Source organism: Chelonia mydas, chromosome 1, assembly GCF_015237465.2.
Source record: "Chelonia mydas isolate rCheMyd1 chromosome 1, rCheMyd1.pri.v2, whole genome shotgun sequence".
NCBI lineage: Eukaryota > Metazoa > Chordata > Testudines > Cheloniidae > Chelonia > Chelonia mydas.
The window spans coordinates 331073027-331092841 of NC_057849.1; the positions used below are offsets into that span (position 1 = coordinate 331073027).

General features: G+C 48.3%; 1 protein-coding gene and 1 long non-coding RNA gene across 4 annotated transcripts in view; one reads left to right on the top strand and one right to left on the bottom strand.

Moving 5' to 3' along the window:
- Positions 1-1082: 1082 nt before the first annotated feature.
- Positions 1083-18716, bottom strand: LOC122466781. The gene is made up of 3 exons (XR_006292587.1): positions 18629-18716; positions 17124-17240; positions 1083-1564 (listed from the first exon to the last, which is right to left on the bottom strand). It is a non-coding gene; the product is annotated as an uncharacterized LOC122466781 (long non-coding RNA).
- The window catches only part of GRM3 (glutamate metabotropic receptor 3), a 146522-nt gene continuing 143980 nt past the window's right edge, over positions 17274-19815 (top strand). The window contains exon 1 of one of the 3 annotated variants that reach the window (XM_037889265.2): positions 17274-18236. The gene's annotated coding sequence lies outside the window, so the exon portion shown is untranslated. Of the gene's footprint in view, positions 18237-18663; positions 18906-19815 lie in introns of those variants that run through there. The other 2 variants (XM_043552550.1, XM_043552545.1) reach the window with 2 other exon arrangements.

Here is a 19815-nt window from a genome sequence, read left to right on the forward strand (position 1 = left end):
GGGACTAACCACAGCAGTGAGCACTGCACCCAGCAGTAAGTGTTTCTTGGATCAGACCCATAAATTGGACAGAGGGAAATAATGATCTTGTGGTTTAAACCCTGGACGGGGACTTAACAGATGGGGTCCAATTCCTGGTTCTGTCACTGACTTCCTGTGTGACCTTGAGCAGGTCATTAAGAGTCCGTCAACACTCTGAGCTGGGAGTGGGATTCCCAGCTGAGGGAGACACACCCTTATAGCTCGCATCCAGCGAATGTGCCAAAAATAGCATGTAGCTATGGCAACGAGGGGTGTGGGACCAGGGGCAAGCTGCCACAAGTATGTACCCATCCAAGACCCTAGACCAGAGGTGGGCAAACTACAGCCCCCGGGCCGCATCCGGCCTGCGGGACCATCCTGCCCGGCCCTTGAGTTCCCAGCCAGGGAGGCTAGCCCCCAGCCCCTCCCCTGCTGTCCCTCCTCCCCCGCAGCCTCAGCTCGCTGCTCCACCAGTGCTCTGGGCGGCGGAGCTGCAAGCTCCTTCCGGGCAGTGCGGCGGTGTGGCTGGCTCCGGCCGGGCGGTGCGGCTGCCAGTCCTGCTGCTCTGAGCGGCATGATAAGGGGGTGAGGGGGGTGGATAGGGGGCAAGGAGGTCCCAGGGGGCAGTCAGGGGACCGGGAGTAGGGGGCAGTTGGACGGGGCAGAGGTTCTTGGGGGAGGCGGTCAGGGGGCAGGGAGCGGGGGTGTGGACAGGGGTTGGGGCAGTCGGGGGACAGGGAGAAGGGGGGTTGGATGGGTGGGTGATTCTGAGGGGGGCAGTCAGGGGGCAGAAAGTGGGAGGGGGCGGCTAGGGGGCGGGGGCCAGGCTGTTTGGGGAGGCACTGCCTTCCCTACCCGGCCCTCGATACAGTTTAGGAACCCCAATGTGGCCCTCAGGACAAAAAGTTTGCCCACCCCTGCCCTAAACAGCAGAAATAGTAACCTGGATACATTTCTTTCAACCTCTTGGCTCTGTTCAGAAAACAATTACTTTGAAAGCCATCACCTGGGTGTTTTACACTTTACTAGGTCAGATATAAGGCTGTACACGGGAGATGAGAACAGGAAAATAACATTTTGCCTCAAGGTCCTGTTTCCCATCTAGGGGTGGAAATATTTCTCCCTCTACACACTTATGAAAGAAATAAGCTGTATATAACAGTCGAACACTGTGAAGCAAAACATCAGTTGTTTGGAGGTTGATTATTACACTGGGCTGTTTATCAGGAACATTAGGTGTCACCTCTAAGGCGTTCACCTGTGAGTGACAAATTCTGAGGCTGGGATTGTCAAAAGCACTTGAAAAGCCCCAGTCCTAGGGACTGAAGTGTTATAAATGGGAGGGGATGAGGCCCGAGGACTAAGCCCCTCTTACGAGTAACAATTCCACAGAACTGAATCCCACAGTAAAAACGGTGCTGCTGTGATCTTCCAAGGACTCTAGTTCTGCTAGCTCCCTTCATCTAGAAGCAGAAGTGTTCCAGATCAAAAGAGCTGAGGTCAGTGGGAGTTTTGCTGGAGTGGAGAGCTGCAGGATCAAAGCCTGTGAAAGGAGAGAGAGAGAGATAGCCCATGCAAAGGCCAGAGAAGGACAAGAATAAGGATGAGACTGGGATAAGGTTAAAAGGGGAATAGACAGCTTTAGCAAAAGGTGCAATGCAGCTTGTAACCCCATTCATTCAAAAATCACAAGTCAGGCCCCCCCAAATTGTGAGATTGGGTTAAAATTATGACATTGTAAAAATACAAAATGTTGGGTTCTTTTTATTTGCCTTCTGGTGTTGGAACATTTAGAGTCCGGGTTCTCAAGGTTTTCTGTGCAACCATAAGCACTAGAAATATACTTTAAAAAAAAAGAAAAGAAAGAAAGCTGAGGTTGTCAGATAATAAACTGCTCCCAGCAGCTGTGGCTCATGATATGATTATGAAAGTTGTCAGCTCTTTGGGGTATGGACATTCTTAGATGTTTGTACAGCACCTCGCAGAATATGGCCCTGATCCATGCTGGGGCTGCTAGGCACTAACACAGGGTAGGCAAATTTTTTGGCCCGAGGGCCACATTTGGGTATGGAAATTGTATGGCGGGCCATGAATGCCCAGAAAATTGGGAGTTGGGGTACAGGAGGGGGTGAGAGCTCCAGCTGGGGGGGCGGGCTCTGGGGTGGGGCCAGAAATGAGGAGTTCAGGGTGCAGGAGGGGGCTCTGGGCTGGGGCAGGGGGTTGGGATGTGGGCTCCGGTTGGGGGTGAGGGCTCTGGGGTGGGGCTGGGGATGAGAGGTAGGGGGTGCAGGAGGATGCTCTGGGCTGGGACTGAGACTGAGGGCTTTGAAGGGTGAGAGGGGAATCAGGGTTGGGGTAGGGGGTTGGGGTGCAGGAGGGTGTCAGGGCTCCAGGTGGGCTCCAGGCAGTGCTTACCTCAGGCAGCTCCCGGAAGCTACGGCATGTCCCCCTCTCCAGCTCCTATGTGGAGGCGCAGCCAGGCAGCTCAGCACACTGCCCTGTCCACAGGCGCCGCCCCTGCAGTTCCTGGCCAAGAGGAGCTGCGGGGATGGTGCTTGGGGTAGGGGTAGCATGCGGAGCCCCCTGGCTGCCCCTACATGTAGAAGCCAGAGGGGGGACATACCGCTGCTTCCAGGAGTTGCACGGAGCCATGGCACACATGGAGCAGGGCAAGCCCCCAAGCCCACTCCCCATCGGGAGCTCAAAGGCTGGATTTAAACATCTGAAGGGCCAGATGTGGCCCCCGGACCATAGTTTGCCCACCCCTGCACTAACACAATATATTTAATAATCAGAGTAAAGGCAGACAAATGAACATATTAGAAAGAACACCGATCAGCAGACATGTAAGAGGTAGATTCAGGAGAGAATAACAATGCCTGGGAGAGATGAAAGGAGGAAGATCTTTAAAGCCATTGAATTAAAAAGCCATTGAACATTATAGAAGTTAGTTGGAGTGAAAACATGGAGCCTGCCAGAGACTGAGACAACATGAAAGGCAGATCTATGAGGTGAGAGAACAGACTGAGGAGAGAAGACAGAGATGGGAGAGGAAGAACAAGGCAAAACATAGTGAGTTCCTTTTAACAAATGATTTCATAGACCTAGCGTATGATAGTCATTTAACAGCCTGCAGACCTTGAAATATTCTGCACAAATTCTCTGTTTGCCGTTTAAAAAAAAAAAGAGTATCACCAAACATTAATTTATTGCTGATTATTTCTAGCAACGGGAAAGCAACAGCAGTTTGCCTGAAGAATGTGGAAATAATTTATCCTTAGTACTGCATGTGTTAGCCCCCTTTGCACTAACAAGCACTGAAAGAAACTACAGCCTGGAAAGCCATGTGCCCTACGGTGAATGCTGCTAACGCATATGCATATAAGTGACCTTACACATGTCAGTAGCCCCATTTAATTCACTTTTAGGTGCAGTGGGACCATTTACATGCATAAAGTGACTTGTGCATAAGCGTTTGCAGCACTGGCTTTCGTTACCATGAGTCCTGCTATGACAGGCCCAGGGGGAACCATAAAAACCTCTAAAAATGACCTAAAATAGATTTTTTGTACTGAAAATGTCAAGGCATTAAAGTTGGATACCTCGGGTCCAGGGACACTAATTCTGATATTCCTTGTGGGAGTGGAGGGAGGGATTCCAGTCCCTGCCCTACCCATCCCCCCAGCAAGGACCTACTTCCAGTTCCCGTTCATAGCCCCCTCCCCTGCCACAGGGACCCCAGATCTCCCTCTGCCAGGAAGACTCCCCTCTCTCTTACCCACACAACCCATGAGCTGGAGTCACCAAGAGTGCATTTCTTGGCAGATTCCTCTGTGCTCCACCAGAGAGGAACAGACACACACACCCCTGCATCCTCCCATCCCTCTGTCTGGATGCATGGGAGGCCTGGCAAATTTGAGTGACATTGTGACCCCGTGCGCCAGGTCACTATGCCACCCACTGAAATTTGGCCTGGCTACCCCTCCATTTGGGCAGGGGGCGGCTGAGTGAAATTTCAGTGGCATTGCAACCACTCAGCCAGAGTGACGCTCCAGCAGCAACTGTACGGATTTAATGTGGGACCAGTGCTTAAAAATGGTTGGGCCACGGACCCCAACCCCAGCTCTACAGCCTAGGGAACTTAGAGCAAGTGCAAAACCTTTTTGGGGGAGGGGAGAGATCATTCACCATCCCTAGCCCTCCCTAACTGGCACCTTAGTGGTACCATTGCTCAGGTTCTTCCAAGGCTAAAAGGAGTGCTGAGTTCCATCAAAAAGCTGTGACTCCTCCTTTCTCATGGTAGAAACCTCCCATTCCCGATCCCTGAGGGCTGGCAGACATCAGACTTCAAAACTGAGACACTTTTTGATGTCGATAATCTTGCCTGACCTGAATCTTGTCCCTCCTGGCTCTAAGGCAGGCGTAATTTTAGGGGAAGAGGAAGAGGAGAGAAATCCAAATTTAGGGGTAAAATAAATTTGTGGCAGATGGTTGTTTTTTTTAATGGCAGCTCATGTGATTGGACTGTTAGAGTAAGTCTCAGGGAGATGGGCTAGTGGGCAGCATGCAGGTAAGACAGTCAACAGCTCATGGTAAATCACAGGCTCTGTAATTTACCACACAGCTATCAACTCCCATGACAGGAGCTTCTCCCATTGGCCTAAGTACTCCACCTCCCTGAGATGTGGTCACTATGTCAACGGGGGAAGCCCTCCCATTGACATAATGCTGTCTACACTGGGCATTAATTCGCTATAATTGCATCACTCTGGCTTTTCCACACCCCTGAGTCATGTAGTTATACCAACATAAGTTGGTAGGGTAGACCAAGCCTAAGTCTTGGCCAAAAGATAACTGTTAGCATAATTATAGTAATGTTTGAAATATTTATGTCTGACATTCATAGCAAAACTGCATATTTGCTTCTTTTTAAAAACCATTTTCTGTTTTGTGCACAAGGCAAGGTAACACAGAAATGCAAAATAAAGCCATACCATATGTTGTTTTTATTTTCTCCTTAGATGTGTTATTTCTGCATCTTTATTGAAGAAATGTATGCCAAATCTTGATCTTGTAACAGCAAGGTTTTAAAATCTGAGGATGGACGGGATTTTTTTCTTTTAATTTTTAAAAACTCCATTGCAATTTTCCCTTTTTAATTGAATTGTCTGTAGTCCAGACATTTCAGCGTAATGCCGCTGCAATAAAATGTGTGTGGCTGACTAGGGAAGTCTCTATATAAACCTAAGTGATACTGGCCAGTCTATCATCATTGTCCTGTGCCGACAAAAAGTAATCAAACAGCGTCACTAGTGGAAAATAAATGGGATTTTTAAAGTCTCCTCCGTTTCAGTAAGTGAGGGTGCTAGTAGCAGGAAGGGTAAGGTGGTTAAGATACTGGCTTGGGATGCAGTTCCTGGATCTGTCTGTGACACTTAGGGTCAGATTCTCAGCTGGTATCAATCAGCATAGCTCCATTGACTTACACCATCTCAGAGTCTGGCCCTGATTAGTCTCTCTGTGCCTCAGCTCCCCTTCCGTAACACAGGGCGAATAATGTTTCCTTTGTCTGTCTTATCACTGGAATTGTGGACTCTTGGGGGCAGGAACTTGTCTCACATTCTGCCTTCCCTGCAGAGTTAACTCCAGTTACTGGCACCCGAGTCAGCCGAGCTCCAGTGAGAGCGGCCACACTGTGAAATAACCCTTGAGAGGCTGTCCCTGCAAGCACTGCGCTCGCTCATGTGGGGCACTAAGACTTTAGTGGGCGCATCCCATGGTAGTTGAGCCCCTCGATGAATACTCTCCCAGTGAACTGTAGGAAAACTTCCCTGTGCTTTCTGGGCACATGGGGGGTGGAATTGTGGGCTACCAGCACTAACCTGTGTCCACACTATAGAGTGGTCATGGTAGCGGCTGACAAGTCGGGCTCACTCGAGCTTCAGACGTACCCCCTCTGAGGCTGGTGAATTCAAGTTAAAAGCAGCGCAGCACTCAAGTGAAGTGTATTCATGAGTGGATGGGACTCTAATTGGGGGGCAACACTTGTGTTAACTTCGCAGTGAAGACAAACACTAAGTGTTCGCACAGCACCTAGCACAATGGGACCATGCCTCTGTTAAAGCTTCTGGGTGCGACTGTATTTCAAATAATTACTAATAACATACTCTGGGAACTAACTTGGAACTGCATCAGTTTACACCAGCTAGGGATCTGGCCCACGCTATTTAACTTCAACGTTGCCCTTCATATCTTTTACTTTGAAGAAAACACCTTATCTTAGCTGAGTATATAGACATGCACTGCTTGCATTCACGTACCATTTAAAGGTCTCTATTTTCACTTCAGAAATGTCTTTTTTTTTCTGTTTGATTCGCTTTTTATTATTCATCTGTGACTAGCAGATTAGGAGAGTAAATAGATGCACTGACAATCATCTCTGAACATAGTGCTACCTCGAGTCTTTACATGTGTATATACACATTGTGATAATCGTGCTTTAGGGTTATTTCGGGTCATATTTTGCCTGGCCCTTCCCGGATGCACCGTGGATCCTTCTGCCCCCTACCTCTACCTTTCACTGAGCAGCCCATGTAAGATCCAGATAGAAGGGCATTCCTTGTGATCACTGCTTAAGGGATCTTTCTGATCCCTTGGGTCAGACCATGGCTCTACATTCTTCTGCAACAGTCTTTGGGACCATCAAGCAGGAAGAAAGAGGTTGCATCCCTTACAGGGTTGTAGTAGCAGGTGCAATCCCCCTACACATCAGAGAGATCTAGTGAGCATTTTGCTTCCTGGCAGCCCAAGCCTTCCTGGTGATCTGCCCCCAAAACTGGGCTGGTCCAACAGGGCACAAATGAGCTCTTTTGGAATAGCTTATTATTGGAGCTGACTCTGTAATCTTTGCACATTCAGATGGTCACTGAAGCCCATGGAAGATTTACAGAGGGCAAGGAATTCAGGAGGCATCCTGCTGTTTTGACAGGAGTGTAGGTGAACACTGCTCTGAATGCTAAGTGAAGTGTGTAGAATATGCAAATTTAACCGGACCCTCCCCCAGAGACTTTACAATACCAAGGTGCAGCCTGTATGACTCAGAATTAAAACAGAATGGTGTGTGGTCATTGTGAACTCCATCCTGCTAGTTGGGGGAGTGATAGCTCAGTGGTTTGAGCATTGGCCTGATAACCCGTGAGTTCAATCCTTGTGGGGGCCATTTAGGGATTAGGGGCAAAAATTGGGGATTGGTCCTGCTTTGAGCAGGGGGTTGGACTAGATGACCTCCTGAGGTCCCTTCCAACCCTGATATTCTCTGATTTAAGTGCTGGATTAGGGTTAGAGTTCTTAGCACTTTGCAACATCAAGTGCTATTGCTGGAGTATTTCATGGCAAAGGTGGATTAACTAAATTCTGTGTTTGTGTTTATGATGCTTTTCTAAAACTCTAGGCACTTCCCACAATCTACAATATCCAGTTAGAAAGTCTGAATACTTTTCAATACTATGGGCCACTTTTACCCACTATACTTGATTGCTTTGCACTGCTCCAGCAGTATAACACCGCCGTAATCCCAGCCTAACTGGCCACTTAATCCTGGTCTACAGCTGTGTTCTATCTATGGAGTAGCACAAAGGAGCCAGAGCATACTTACGAATCGAGCCTAACATTCTGAGTCATCAGCTTGCCAATTCCTAATTTCCAATGAATAGACTCTCTCACAAACAATAGAAACACACCACCCAATTGTATCACAATATTATAACTACGCGGTTACTAGGTGGGAATAACTAATTATTAAATACTAAGAAAGTGTCGAGAAAACCTTCTCTACATAATTCTGTATTGTATCTGCATTGAGAGAGAGGAGAGCATTTAGAGTATAGGATTGGCACCTATCCCTGGCCTGCCAATGACACCCCCCGTCATCTTGAATGATTTACTTAGGGCCTCATTCTGCAACCCTTACTTGTGCTGGCCCTGACTGTGACATCACAACAGTCTGAGACTTGGATAAAACCCTTCACTGCATTGAAGTTACTTCTGATTTACATCAGTGTAAATGAAAGGAGAATCAGATCTACGGAGCAGCACTCACGCAGAGTCAATGGAACTATTCTCACAAGTACTGCTTAATGAGAGTAAAATTTGCACCCTTGGGCCATTAATCGCTCTTCCCCAGTTTCCTCAAACGGTAACACAGCGGTGTTCAGAGGATTAATTAAGGCTCTCATGGTGAAAAGAAGAAGCTCTGAGTATTACTATTATTATTGCCTCTCACATGGTCACTTAAATGTTCAAGATTAAACTTTAATGGACAAAAAGCTACAAAAAATGAAAAGCTCAGCATTTTCAGGAAACCTCTCATCAAAGGGCATGAAATGGTGAAAGCACCTGATTCTTTACCAGGTGACACAGGAAAGAGAGAAGATTTTTTTTCAAAAGCAGCATTTCCCTAAGACTTTGACTTTAATGGGGCCCACACAGTTCTTTTTGTCGAAGGCCATAATCCAAAGCTCAGTGAATTGCATAGAAAGTCCCACTGACTTCACTGGGCTTTTGATCAGGCCTGCTGACATTTGTTAATTGGTCTTTCGAACAAACACCGCTCCACGGGGTTGACAACTTTCTACTCTCACAAAACCGAACACCCTTGCCCCGCCCCTCCTCTGAGGCGCTGCCCCTCACTCACCCCATTCCCCCGCATCCTTCACTGTCCCCATCCTCACTCACATGCTCATTTTCACCAGGCTGGCTCAGGGGTTTGGGGTGCAGGGAGGTACAGGGGCTGGGCTGGGGCTGCGAGTTCCAGGGTGGGGCCAGAAATGAGGGGTTCAGGGTACAGGAGAGGGCTCCGGGCTGAAGCAGGAGGTTGGGAGTGGGGAGGGTGAGAGCTCTGGCTGGGGGTGCTGGCTCTGGGGTGGGGCCTGGGATGAGGGGCTTGAAGTGCAGGAGGGGCCTCTGGACTGGGGGATGGAGCCAAGGGGTTCAGAATATGGGAGGGGGCTCTGGGCTGAGGCAGGGGGTTGGGGTGCAGGAGGGGTTACGGGCTCTGGGCTGGGGCTGCGGGTTTGGGGTGGGGCCAGAAATGAGGGGTTCAGGGTACAGAATGGGGTTCTGGGCTGGAAAAGGGGGTTAGGTGCATGGGGGGGGTGAGAGCTCTGGCTGGGGGTGCAGGCTCTGGGGTGGGACTGGAGTTGAGGGGTTTGGGGTATAGGAGCGTGCTCTGGGATGGGGCTGAGGAGTTCGGAGGGTGAGAGGGCGATCAGAGCTGGGGCACTGAGTTGTGACACGGGAGCGTCAGGGGTGCAGGCTCCAGGCGGCACTTACCTCAGGCAGCTCCCAGAAGCAGTGGCATGTCTCCACTCCGGCTACTATGTGGAGGCATGGCCAGGCAGCTCTGCGCGCTGCCCCATGTACAGGCGCTGCCCCTACAGGTCCCATTGGCCATGGTTCCCAGCCTATGGGAGCTGTGGAACTGGTGCTTGGGGCAGGGGCAACGCGCAGAGCCCCCTGGCTGCCCCTATGCCTACGAGTCACAGGGGGGCATGCCATTGCTTCTGGGAGCTGTGCGGAGCCACGGCAGGCAGGAAGCCTGCCTTAGCCCCACTGCACTGCTGACTAAACTTTTAACAGCCGGAGCTGCCAGGGTCCCTTTTAGACCAGGCATTCAGGTCAAATATCAGACTCCTGGCAACCCTACCACTCCATAATTAAAAACATGATAAACAGTTTATGGATTTCACTATAGGCAAGGCTGGTAGGATCACCTATTATTAAGGTTGCCTGACATTTCCCATTATAAATCTGTTTTCTGCTGCTTAGAGCTTTGCCAAAACCTTATTATCTGTGTAGGCTTTCCATGCCAGGTCTCTGCCTCAGGCTGAATTTTGTTATATTATTATTTGCAGGGTGGGGGGGATCTGATCTGCAGAAGTGCTGAGTACTCACAGCTGCAGCTGAAGTCAATAGGATCTGTGCCTTGAATACATAAAGTGCTTCATAATGCTAAATGCTCTGATGAATCAGGTCTTTGGTGTCTCAAATTGGGAAGCCAAAATTAGTGGACACTTCTGACCTCAATCTCTCTGTGCCTCAGTTGGCCATCTATAAAATAGAGATAATACCACTCCCTCATCTCATGGGGTGAGGGGAGGGGTTGTGAAGCACATGGATACAGTATTTATGAGCTCCATAAAGAAGACCATTAGCAAATTAATAATTCTGTCTTCACGGCAGGGTTTGAACAGTGTGAAGTAAATAAGGTCTGGGCCACACATAGAACAACAAGGCTAAAAAAAATATTGAATAGCTGTTCATCCATTCTGTGCACTGAATGAGGCAGGGTCCTGTGAAAAAAATAGTATGTGGTCATGTAATTAAGGCTGTATCATAATGCATATGCACAGGGGGGCCTAATTAAGGTTATACAGGCAACCTTCATTCTGACATGTCCTAGCTTTTAAGTGCTTGACTTTACAATCCTAATAATGTTCTTTGAACATCGTTTTTTGTGTGTAAAGCAAATCATACCATTCTTTCCATTCTCTTGTAGTGACAAAGGGTTGCTTCTTTTTTCTTTAAATTAGAGGAGACATCTTTATTCTGCAGAAGATTATGGAGTGCAATGGAGGTTTTAAAATAGTTGAAAAATATTTTAGTTGCCTTCTGCCCTGAGTATTTTAATCTGTGTTTTTATCAGAACCCCGAGCACACAAATGCTTTTCTCTTGGAAAAATGTTGGCTTTTGTTAAAACATGGGCCAGATCCTCAGTCTGTGACTTTTAGCTCTTACCGATTTTATTTTCCATTGACTTCAATGGAGCATTGCCCATTTATGCAAGCTTTTTAACCATATCATCCTACCTGTATTGAGATGGGATTGCTATTAAAATTCTTGTGGCCAAAAAAAAAAAAAAATTGCAAGACAAAATCCTAACCCAATTTTCAAAAAGTTAGAATATCATTGACCAGAAGAACTTAACAAACTTCCTACTTCTAAATTTAGCCTTTCATTTTCAACAAGGGGCAATGCAAATTCTCAGCAGGATATTCAGACAGTGGTATGTCCAGATGGATTCTCAGTGTGAGGGGAATCTGAAATACACTAACTGGCATAATAAAAATAGGCTAAAGTGGAGTTTTCAGACTTGCAAAGCTGTTGCCTTTGGGCTGTGAGTGTATTTATTTCACAGGAAGCCCTTATCTTGAGTTAATGGGAAAATGTAGATCTTTTGCCTGGCTTTGTATGTGGTAGGTCATAGATATGATAGCATTATAAAGGAAATGGATCCATGTGTCACTGTCGCTGACAGCACTGTGCTGAACTCTTTGGCAAACACGCCACTTTAGAGTTGCAAACAATCCTTTATATCAAGCCAGCCAACGCTTTAAGTGGCTCAGATCTTGACAATGTTGCAGAAACCCCCAAGAGTAAAGCCAACGTGTCCATAATTCGCAAGCACCTTAAAGAAAACATATAAATGCCGTAATTCCTGTGAAGGGGAGAAAGGAAATATTTCTAACAGACTGGTTACATTTAAAGGAAACAAAATTGGTAACAGCTTGAATACTAATAGACTCATAGACTCATAGAATATCAGGGTTAGAAGGGACCTCAGGAGATCATCTAGTCCAATCCCCTGCTCAAAGCAGGACCAATCCCCAATTTTTGCTGCAGATCTCAGTGGCCCCCTCAAGGATAATAAATATACTATAATGCCCAGAAGCCTAAAGCTGATTTAAGCCAAAAGCAAAATGTATTGGATGATACCAGTATCCAGAATCCAGTAATCTACTTGATAGCTAGAACAGAATGTTTGTCTGGTTTTGATTAGAAAGCCCATTGATTCTGAATACTAGAGTGTGGGAGAAGAAGAGATGAAAAATAATGTAAGCAGCAATCACTATACGAACCAGTGACACATCTTCTTACTGAGGGCTAAACTGTGTGGCTTTGCCCAGTGCTGCCCCACAAAGAGACTCAGAGAGTCACAATCTAAGGCCTGATCTACACTACAGAGTTAGGCTGGTGCAAGGCAGCTTGCATTCACCTAACTATGGAAGTGTCTACACTTAAATTTCACTCCCAGCTTCGTAACTGCCCAGCTACGCCGACTTAATAACTCCACCTCCACAAGAGACGTAGAGTCAAGGTTGATGGAGTTAGGCTGACGCAGTGTTAGTGTAGACACTGCGTTGCTTCTGTCAACTGTTACTGGCTTTCAGGAACCTTCCCACAATGCCCCACACTGACAGTGCAATTGATAGACACTCTCCTGGTGAGGACGCACACCGCCAGTGCAAGGAGCAAAGTGTAGACACACACAGGTGATGTAATTACTGGGGCGGCTGTATGCCGACGTAAATTAGGTCGATAATTTTGTAGTGCAAACCTGGCCTAAGAGTACGCCTACACTAGAAACACTGTCGCTGCACCGCTACCGTGTAGGTGCTTTCTACAGCGCCGGCAGACCCCTTCCATCACTCTGGTAAATCCACCTCTCTGAGAGTCAGTAGCTAGGTCAACAGAACAATTCTTCATTGACATAGCAGTGTCCACACAGGGGCTTAGGTCGGCTTAATTACATTGTACAAGGAGTGATATTTTTCACAGCCCTGAGCAATGTAGTTTAGCCGATCTAACTTTGTAGTGTAGACCAGCCCTAAGTCCTTGCACCAGACCTTTGCATAGTGCACATCCACACCTGGTGTGGTATATCACACTTCCCCCTACTCTCTCCCTAGCCTGCTCCCCTCCAACCTGTGGTGGGGGGTGGGGTAGCGGGGAGTTAGTAGCCATTGCAGGGGAGTAACAGAAGTCCATATGTCCTGAACCAGCCTGCAAGATGGGCCATGATCCGGCCCTAGGCTAATCAGGATTGTGTTACCTTCTCCTCCTCCTATTCCACAGCCTGGGAAGGAGAATTGCTCCCACCCATCCCCATAATGTTACTCAGGCTCAGGGCTAGGGAAAAGATTTGCCCCTAAAAATAAAAATGTGGATGTCGCCTAGTGTTAATCTCCTATAATTAATTAAGGCAGTAATATTGCCTAGTGGCTAGAGTACTGGTCTGGGATTCAGGAGTCCTTTGTTCTATTCCTGGCTCTGCCCACTGACCTGCTGAGTGACCTTGGGCAAATCACTTCACTGCTCGGTGCCTCAGTTTCCCCATCTGTAAAATGGAGATAATGATGCTGACCTCATCTGTAAAGCCCTTTCGGTATGTCTAGCCTGCATTTTAAAACCCGCATCAGTGAGTCTCAAAACCGGGGTCTACGGACAGGCTCATTGGGCTCATGTTACCGTACTAACAGCCATGTAGATGTTCAAACCTGGGGAGGGTGGTGAATTTCACATCTACACAGCTGTTTTTAGCACCATAGTGTGAGCCCCAGTTTGTAGACCCAGGATGTGAGACTCACCACTGTGGATTTTTGAAAGCTATGTAGACATGTTCTTTGAGACCTACTGATGAAAAGCACAGGAAAAGAGCTAGGTATTATTACAATCATTATCACATATAGTGGTCACACACGTACTCCTACCATTTTTCTTAGATAATACCCCAATTCAGCAAAGCACTTGCCAATAGCAAGTATAGGAAACACTGCATATATGCAGGTTATCAGAACTAGTTATTTAAGGTCAAATTAGCAAGTATTCAAGTGTGACCACTGTATGGTACTAAAGCTGATCTTAAAAGCCACTTAAAATAAGAAACCATCCCTTTGTTTTTGTTTCTGGGCCTGCATGAGGTTGTTAATCAAATTTATGAGTTTTTGTGAAACAATTTCCTCTGTTCATTAGAGGTTACTATGAAAATGTTATCTGGAAGCTCAACTGCCAATTTGAAACTAATCTAGCTTTTAATCAACAGCACTAAAAGCTATTATTTCACTAGTGGGTAGCTCATGAAGGCAAATCACTCCCATGAAAAACACTTTTAATTTTCCCTTGACTTATACCTTCCAGACTGAGATGGGAAAATAAATTTCACATTAAAATTTCTTCTTCCAGATGCAGCATTAAGACATTGAGGGTTTTTCTAAGTAATAATATCATGCACTTAGAGGTTTGATCTTGCATGCTTGTTCTATTTACTGAGGTACTTACATGGCCCTCATCACCAGAGTATCTGACCCCACCTCCTCTCTTCACAATCATTAACGGAGTTTATCTAGAGATGGTTGACATTCTTCTGGCAGAACTACTGGGAAATGATCTGATGGAATCAAAATATTCAACAGGAACTTGTTGATGCTGTTGAAACTTTTGACAGAAATCAGACAGGCAGATTGGCCAGACTACCTACCTGCCAGTTCATCCACCCATCGACCTGCCCAAGCTCCTCAGGACTGAAGCTGGGGTTGCCTAGGCTTCCAGGTTCCTAGCACCTTGGTAGCTCACCCTTTAGAAGGCTGCATGGGAACCCATGGTCCTGGGACCAGATATATATATTTTTAATCCATTCTGGTTCTTCTGAAATTAATTTTTTTTTTAAATGCTATGGAAAATTTCACATCTCCAGCTTTTCTTTCTGATTCAGAATGAGAAAAAAAATCAGAAATGCAAAATTTTCCTTGGGACAGAAATCCCGGGTTCTCCCAAGCTCTAATTTCATCTTCACAGCTGTTATCCCTTCTTTAAAGAGAGGGGACTCAGGCACAGAGAGATTGAGCAATTTGCCCAGCATCACACAAGATGTGCGGGAGGGCCAGGGCCTTCTACGCAAGCCTTTTCTCCCCGGATCCAACCGATCCTAACGCTTGCAGAGTGCTCTGGGACGAACTCCCTACGGTGAGCGCGGGTGACCGAGACCAGCTAGAGCTGCCTCTCACTCTGGCCGAGTTCTCGGAAGCCCTCTGCCGCACGCCCACCAATAAATCACACAAGTAGTCTCTACTAAAGCCATGCATAGCACTAATGTCTCTTGAGCCCTGAGTTCAGTGCCCCCTCCAGGAGACCATCCTGCTTTGAGCACCCGATGTTCCCAGTAATGTCAATGGGAGTTTGGATGTGCAAGGAATGTGGTATTGGGTCTCAAAGCACTTCATAGACAGAAATTAACTGAACTTTACAACACTGTTGTGGGGCACAGAGCCAACCTGCAACCTTGTGGCTGGGGGCCTACGTTTATGTCATGGAGGTCATGGAAGTCAGGGAATCCGTGACTTCCAGAGACCTCCCTGACATTCTCTGCTTCAGCCCCAGGGGCTGCAGGACTCAGGAGCTGACAGCCAGTTGGGCCCTGGCAGGGTTCCAGCGACAGGCAACAGCAGTGACAAGTGATGGGGGCCCCCTGCAAAGTTCCTGGGACAGGTGACAGACCCCTGAGGGGGCCCTCCTCAGGGTTCCAGCGACGGGCAACAGCCTCGCATGGGGGGAGCGGGACACGTTGGGTGAGCGGCTGGGGGTGTCATTTTCTCTTTGGGAAATATGGTCACCCTGAAGCTCCCAGCCACCGCGGGCAAAGGAAAAACCCCACAGCTCCCAGCTACCATGGTGGTAGGGGAAACCATGGAGCCGCAGCAGCAAAAGACATAGACAGGTCACGGCTTCCGTGAATTTTTGTTTATTGCCTGTGACCTGTCCATGACTTTTACTAAAAATAACCATCACAGAATCTTAGCCTTAGCAATAAGTGACCCCTTTAGGCCAATAAAGTCAGTGAAAAGGGGTTGTGGTGAAAACTGAGATTGAAGCCCTTGTGTCATTATTTACACTTGTGCAAACTATGTACAGAGGGCTTGATTGATTGTTGCCATAAACCAGGTGTGAAGCCCCCATGTGGCACAATAGTGGTGCTAGGGGCCTTTCCACCAGAGCCAGAGATTGCAGAGCTGCAACTGCCCCCAGTGGACATGTCAGGGGTGTCCCATGGCAGCCCGGGGGCAGCAGGGGGTGTGGCCAGGACATCTCTATGCCAATTCACCACTGTTGCAAGCCCCACAGTATCTCTGAACCCTGTTTATTCCATCCACCCCTATGCTGGCCAATCCCACAGAGTGGGTTTTAAATGCTACTGAATCCAAATGGTAATATTTCACACTCACTTTGAACAGTGACCACACAAGGTACGAGTCAGTGCAGAATCAGACCCTCCCTACTCCTAGCTGACAGCCAGACTTCACCAGCATGAACAAGGTGAGCAGGGCTTGGTTCGCTACTACACAAAGTTATGATTTAAAGCACTGGGGGCGGAGTTTCCTCTTTTACTTTGGTGGAAGTGCATTTACTCCCGTGGAGTTACATCTGATGTACAGCAGTGTAAGCCCAGAGGAGAATAGAGCCCTTGATGGTTTGCTCTTTGCTTCATTGACGGCCTCAATGAAACAGTTTAGCAGGCACATCTCAGCAAATGTCACTGGCTCCCAGGAACAGAACTCCTGTACAATTGCCCAAGTAGCTCAAACGCAGGGGCTGGATTGCAAAAGCAAACAGCTGTTCAATAACATTAAATATTAAACACCAGAGATAGGGTAATTTTTTAAAGTGGCTTAATTCGTCACTGGAATCAGGGCTGCTTCGAACAACATGGGGCCACTGCACAGTCCCTTGTTCGAGGCTTATGACTGCAATGCTCCAGAGTCCTCCTTCACCTTCCCCAGACTCCTACATCACACACACTGAGGGAAGGAAGGGGGGCCAGGCCTGACTTGAAGTGGGGAGGGAATAAATAATGTGTGCTGTGCTTGCTCAGTTAAGGGAACAGTGGCCAGAAGTTTCCTGTTAAACAGGAGGAGCTGGGAAACTTGCAAAATATCCCAGCCGGAGCTGTCATGAAGGAGATGTCCCTAGTTGTTATCTCAGCCAGCTTTTACTCAATAATAACACCCGGCAATGGAGCATGAGCAGTAAATCACACTGCGGTCCCCCATGCAGCTGCTTGGCAGCATTGTTTAAACTCACCCTAGCTGAAGTCAATGGATTTGCACCCGTTGCCCCCTGCGGTTCATTCATCCCATGATGGTTAATTGTCTCCCTTTAGATCCATTACCCCGTATTAACTGTCCTCTGACGTTTGTGGGGTTTCAAGCCAAATTTTCCTTTCAAACCTGATTATTTGAAAATATATCTTTATACATTTTAGATTGTTTACATTGATTTGGCTTCCTGTCTTCTGCCTTTGCTGCACTCTGGCTTGTTTTCCTGGTGCCCATTTTTCCTCTTTGCTGTTCTCTGCCAGAGTTGGGGTGGGAGGGGGAAGCTGTTTTTCCTTTAAAGAAAGAGAGAACCAAAGTAGATCTTTGGAATCAGCTGAGGGAGAGCGGGAGACAGAGAAGCAGACAGGGAGCAGACGACCCACCAGACTGATCTGGCTCTGCATTCCAGCCCCTTCTTGGAATTTCTCCCCCTGAAAAGCACAACGAGGCAGCACCCAGAGCATCCTCGCAGGGGTGTGGCTCCCCTCCTCCCTCCTCCAATCAGAACTTTTTAGGAGCCTCCCAAGAAGATTGATGCGGGGTTGCTAGGAGATAGCAGCGTCTGCCGTTCTTGCCCGGGCTGCCAGTGCAGGTGGAAAGCTGCGGGGAGAGCGGCTCATCGCATTGCTCCGTGCGCGGCTCGTGCCGTCCCCCGGCAGCCCGGGAGCGCAGGATGCTCCTGCTTCCGAGTTAGCCCTAGAGAAATAATCCTACGTCCCCCCCGCACCCTCTGCAGGCAGCTGGTGCTGGCTGGGAATGGGAAGCCTGCAAAATCTGCCCCCCTCGCCTCCCTCCTCTTGACAGCCCCAGCCAGGCTGGTAATTTAAGGCTCTGCACCAAGCTCCCCCCAGCTGAAAGGAGGGGAAAGAAGGAGCCGAAGAAAGATGCGGCTCCGCAGCAGGGAGCCCCCGCTAGGAGCCTGGCCGAGGCGAGCCCCCGTGGGGCCGGTGCACGGGAAGAAGCGGGCTCAGGAGGAGCGAGGAGCAGGGAAGCGGGGGGTTAATTGGTGAGCGCAGATTCCGCCCCCCCCGCCCCCCACCCCACACACACACCGCCAGCCTCCCCCCGGCGCACGGGAGGCCTTGGTGCGCTGCCAGCGGGACTCGGTCCAGAGCGGGGCGGACGGGGGAGACGCTCCTCTCCTCGCACAAGTTTGGACCTTCCGGGGCGGCGGGGGGCGAACTCCCTCGTGGATCTTAAAGGGCGAATGAGAGGCAGCGCGGAGCCCGGCAGCGAGCCGGAGCCCAGGAGCCGCCGCGCCGGCCGGCCGGGAGGTCCCTTCCCGCACGGTAAGGCGAGCGACCGCGGCCCCGCGGCTGCTGCCCGCTGCCCGGGCGCGGCTTGCGGCGCCATCCCGGGGGGAGTTATTGGGCGGGGGGGGGCAGGTGTATTTGCCTCGAGCTGCAGGGATTGGCGGTGGGGGGAAAGGGGGCAGGTGATCGAGGGTTGCCCTGGGCCCCTCCGCTGCACAGGGCAGGTGGGGCGCGAGCCCCCCAGACCCCGGGGCTTTCCCTGGTTTGCAAACCCACCGCCGGTCGCGACGGCTCCGCGCCGTGACTCGGTGGGACCCGGCGGCGGTCAGTGACACGGGCTCCCCGGCCGGCTCACCTAAGGCACAGCGGCTGCAGCCAGATGTTCCCCAGAGGTTCGCTGCGGGGGGGCGAGGGGGGACTGAACTTACTGTCCGTTTGGTTCCCAAGCGCGGGTGGCCACTGGCAAGCGAGCCTGCAAGCTCCTAGCCGGCCCCTAGTTCACCGCATGGTCTTGTCTGGAGGAGGGAGCAGGCTGGGAGGGAGAGACTTGGGGAACACAGCGCATTGACGGGGCTTCACGGCTCCTTAGAGATTTCTGCAGGGATTTGGCTGTTCCCAGCATCCTAATCTTGGAGTTCTGTAAAAGATACAGAATAACTATAAGTGCATGTATCTAGCCGTGTGTGCATAGATGTGCATATCTGTGTGAGTAAATGTATTTTATCTCTATATTTGTGTGTATATATCTATATGTTGGGTGCATCCGTGTGTCCATTTGTATATGTGTGTCTATACACGTGTGTGTTTGTGTCCATATGTGTGCCTATCTGTGTCTATATGTATATATCTATCCACGTGTGTGTAACTATCTTTGTGTTGTATCTGTGCATACAAATGTATATTTTAACAGCTGTCTGAAGGTGGGTGTTTTTTATGCATATACGTGTACATAAATATGTATGAGTGCAGAAGCAAGAAATAATATACATATTTATGTGTCTGCACGGGTTTACCAAGTTATCTTAAAGCTTCAGTTATTAAAAATCCCCAAATTTCAGTAATCTTAGCATTTTGATTCAAACCAAGCAAAACACAAAAATAGAGTATTCGGACTCACACTGCTTTGGTCTGAGTTAAGGATAAAGCTGCTAGTTTTAACTTTTCTCAGCTTTTTCACAGTTTATGTCACTTGCTGAAGACGATGTAAAACATATTCTAAATGGTTGATTCATTTTAAAAAATCTTCCTTGGAAGGTTGTGAAACCAAATCGCTTAAGACGCAGACTAGCAAATATTTAAGCTTGTGTAAATGCATGTCTCAGGTTGGTTAAATCTACATGAAAACAATTTGAAAGGTGTATTTTCCACCTGATTAAATACATTTCCCTTACAATGCTTTCAAGCTGTTAAGAGTTAGTCTACTAACTACATATTTTTATACATGCAATGATTAGAAAACATAATTTACTCTAAAGAGGGTTGCAATTGCAAAAATACCAGTTAAGGCATTTTTACCAAATTGAGGACAATTTTATATAGTGCCTTTTATCCTCAAGGATAGATTAATGATCATTGTGAATCCTTCTTAATTAATTGATTAATGAGCAGAATAATA